The sequence below is a fragment of the Fulmarus glacialis genome, unplaced genomic scaffold (genome assembly GCF_000690835.1).
Source record: "Fulmarus glacialis isolate BGI_N327 unplaced genomic scaffold, ASM69083v1 scaffold10338, whole genome shotgun sequence".
Taxonomy (NCBI): domain Eukaryota; kingdom Metazoa; phylum Chordata; class Aves; order Procellariiformes; family Procellariidae; genus Fulmarus; species Fulmarus glacialis.
This window is the reverse complement of record NW_009226332.1, coordinates 22,657-26,257: the sequence shown is the minus strand read 5'-3', so window position 1 is coordinate 26,257 and position 3,601 is coordinate 22,657.

The window sequence follows — 3,601 nt, the reverse complement described above, 5'->3', positions numbered from 1 at the left end:
CCGAATGGATCTACTCAGCCTGGGGTATTTTCTCCTCTGGATTTGATATGGTTGCTGCATCCTGCTGGGACTACAGCTTCCCACTCCTAGGCCAGGCTAGTTAAATAACCCTCCCTTTTCAAAGCTGTAGTAATTCTTATTAGGCTGGTTTGAATCATCTCTTGAAAAGGTCTCGCATCACTCTTGAGCACCAAGCTGTTCTGTATTCAGACCCTGACCACCCAGTCTCCTGAGCCAGAGCATAAAATGTGCAGAGAGAAGGCTCCAAGAAAATATTAAAAAGATGTTCAGGTGTGATGTGGGTGAGACCTTACTTCTCCATCCTCCGCCCTGTCTCCATCTTGGAACAGACCAAAGTGCATTTCTGTGTGGAGGAAGGCTGCCTCTGTGATACCGATAGCTCCCTGGTGGGCCACTCTGGATCCCACCCCCTGGGATGTCAGGAAGTGTTGGATATTTCCTTTGGGATTGGTCCAAGAGTGGCCCCAAAACCCCTGTTTTCAGGTAAGACGGAGTAAGCCAGACCTGCCGCATGCGAAAGGAGCTGTATGGTTCCCTGCCCTGCAATGGTGCTGCTGCTGGGACATGCCACGATGGATGTTTCTAAACCCAAAGCTGGGTCCTTGAGTGCAGCCTTTGCCCATGTTGCCAGCACCGGACCTGGTGGGCTCGTCCCAGGAGAAGGTCCCACAGCAGTGAGTCCTGAGCTGTGGTAAGACCCCAGGCAGAGAAAACGAACCCCTTCATCTCCAGGCTGCTCTAGCCCTAGGGAAGCAGATGACAGGAATAATCAGCACGGAAACATCTCCTCTCTGGCACAGGACTTGCTGCTTTTCCTGCTGTCTTGCTGGCATGTACCTAGGATGCAGAGGGGAATTCCCTTCCTCTCCAGAGACCTGGATCTGGAGGATTTTCAGTCAAAGCACGCTGCCAGGAGCCTACCCCAGTCAGTGATCCTGCCCTGTGCATGTTTTGGTGCATTGCCCAGCTCCTCCCAGGCAGATGCTGACTGCATGGGGGTACAGGTGAGCCTAATCCATGGTGATGGGAGCTCCCCAATACAGCTGTGGTGGTGAGCTGGGTGTTGGTGGAAATGCTGTGCACAGTGGTAGGGACCTGTGCCTGGGGAGAGGAGGGCAGAGGATTTGTTGATGCAGCTGCAGGTGGATGTACACAGTTGGTGCATTGCCTCAGGGATTTATAATTTGCAGTGCTCCCAGACAGAAAGAAGCAGGACTGAGGCAGACCAGATGTCCCCATAACATCCTCTGGCCCCAAAGCCATCTCCTCCTGCCTGCCTGGGCCAGCAGCTGGGTGACAATGGTGACATGGGCAAAGTTGGCTCTGTCTCAGGGCAGGAGAAGGGACCTCTCCAGGCCATCACATGGAGATCTGAAGGCCCCAGGCAGCAGTTTTTGGGAGGATGAACCCCTCCTGGGCTGCTCTCTTGCCCTTGTCTCCACGGTGGAGCTGCTGCACTGGGCATGGCAGCCATTGGGTTGTGCGGGGCCATGAGCACTACCAGCTCAGAGGCACCCCATGCCTGGAGCTCTGTGCTTAATCAAACCAATTAGCAATTTAATCTTGTTAACAAACCAAGATAATTGCAGCATTATCAAATTAGCCAGCTGTATGGAAATGCCTGCTTAATAGCTGATAATAGCTGGTCCTGATGGAGGAGGGAGGGCTGTGATCTGTGACTAATGACTGGTGGGAGGTGGAATCAGGCTTCTCTGCCCTTGGCCGCTGCACCAGCCCGGGCTGCCTCGGTGCGGGGATGGCTGGGGGAGCACTGGGGCTCTGCCCCTGTCACCCCGTCGCTTGGGTGGCACAGTGCTTCCTGCTCAGAGGGGTGGGTTGGTGTAAGGGTGGCAGAGGTATTTTCCCCTAAGTAGGACACTGCACTGGTCAGAAGCGATGTCTGATTTTACACTGAATTTGGCTGATGGGCTCCCAGCCCTTGTTCTGCCTGTCCCTGCCGTTTCCGACCTCCGCTGGCACTGCATGAGCTCTCCAGTTATCTCTACCCTTCCTTGGCTGAGCTAAGCAGAGAGGTGGTCTTTTGCCATAGGACTTCTTCCTTCTCAGTCACTGAATAATTTCTGAGTCTTTGCCTCCCTCCAGTTCCTCCATGGGGGTGACTGTGGAAGGACTCTGCTCCAGCAGATGCTCTCCCCAGCCTTGGCCAGGGAGCTTTCAGTGTCTGCCTTGGGCCATATGAGATGTCGATCCCACAGCCCGAGGTTTCATCCTGCTGTATTTGTGGGTGGTTTAAATATCTGACCAGTTCATGCTGCTCTCCAGGTTGCCTTGCTCGTGCCTGGCAGTGGGGATCATTAGCTCAGCCCTTACGCAGCAGCAGCTCCCGCACCAGGCACCTTTCAGGCAGTGCCTGCAGGATGCTCCTCCCGGGCCGGGAGCTGGGCTGCTTGTGGGATCTGCCTGGCTGGGAGCTGCAGGGTGAAGGAGATGGAGGCAGTGCGCCTCCTCCCAGCCAGCCACCCAAATGCTCATTTTCCCCTGTCATCCAGCATTTGCTAATTTTCCTCTCTGATCTCTCTAGTGCATGCACACAGACCAGGCTTCTCTCCCAGTCTGGGCTGGGTCTGCTTGTTGGGAATATGATGGGATGTGCAAGCCTGGCATCACTGTGGCTTCATGTAATGAGGTTGGGAAGGGGCTGACAGGCTGTTTGCTGGGCATCAGCACAGGCTGGGTGATGCTCTGCCCCTGCTGTGTGTGGTGGCAATGCCTGGCTCTGCTGTAGCACTGGGCAGATGCTGGACAGGTCCCTCAGGCTGCACGTGCTTCCTCCTCCTGATGTTTCTCAGCATTTCCTGGATTTTTTGGCCCTGGCACTCAGCTGTACAAAAGTTACAAGAACCCTTTAGAGCTGTATTTTTGTGCCCTGGCTCAAGGCTTTCCCACACAATTTTCTTTAGCTGAATTTTCCCACCACCACTTGGGGTTTGGGTCTATGTAACCCCCTTCCTCTGCCCTCCAGATGTGCGCCAAGTGTGGTACCCATGGGCAGGCTCTGCCTCCTGCATACCCCCGGGCAGGCAGGGTCAGTCCCCTTCCCACAGCCCTGCCTGTCTTGGGGTGTGCCTGGGGACACATGCTGCTCTCCAGGGTTCCTCACAGCCTGCCAGGAGAGTCCCTTAAGGTGTCCCGTCATGTTTCACTCCAGCCCCTTCCCATCACTCTCTCCTCCCAGGGTTTGTATGCCTCTGGATGGATTTGCTCCCCTGAGCCAGCCCCTAACCACACTCTGGGTGTGCAGCTGGTCTGTTTTTCATCATCTTCATAGACTCATTGAATCATTAAGTTTAGAAAAGACCTTTAAGCTCATCAAGTCCAACTGTCAACGCAACACCACCATGCCCACTAAACCATGTCCCCAAGTGCCACATCTACATGTCTTTTAAATACCTTCAGGGATGGTGACTCAACCACTTCCCTGGGCAGCTTGTTTCAAGGCTTGACAACCTTTTCAGTGAAGAAATTTTTCCTAATATCCAATCTAAACCTCCCCTGGTGCAACTTGAGGCCATTTCCTCTCGTCCTATTGCTTGTTACTTGGGAGAAGAGACCAACCCCC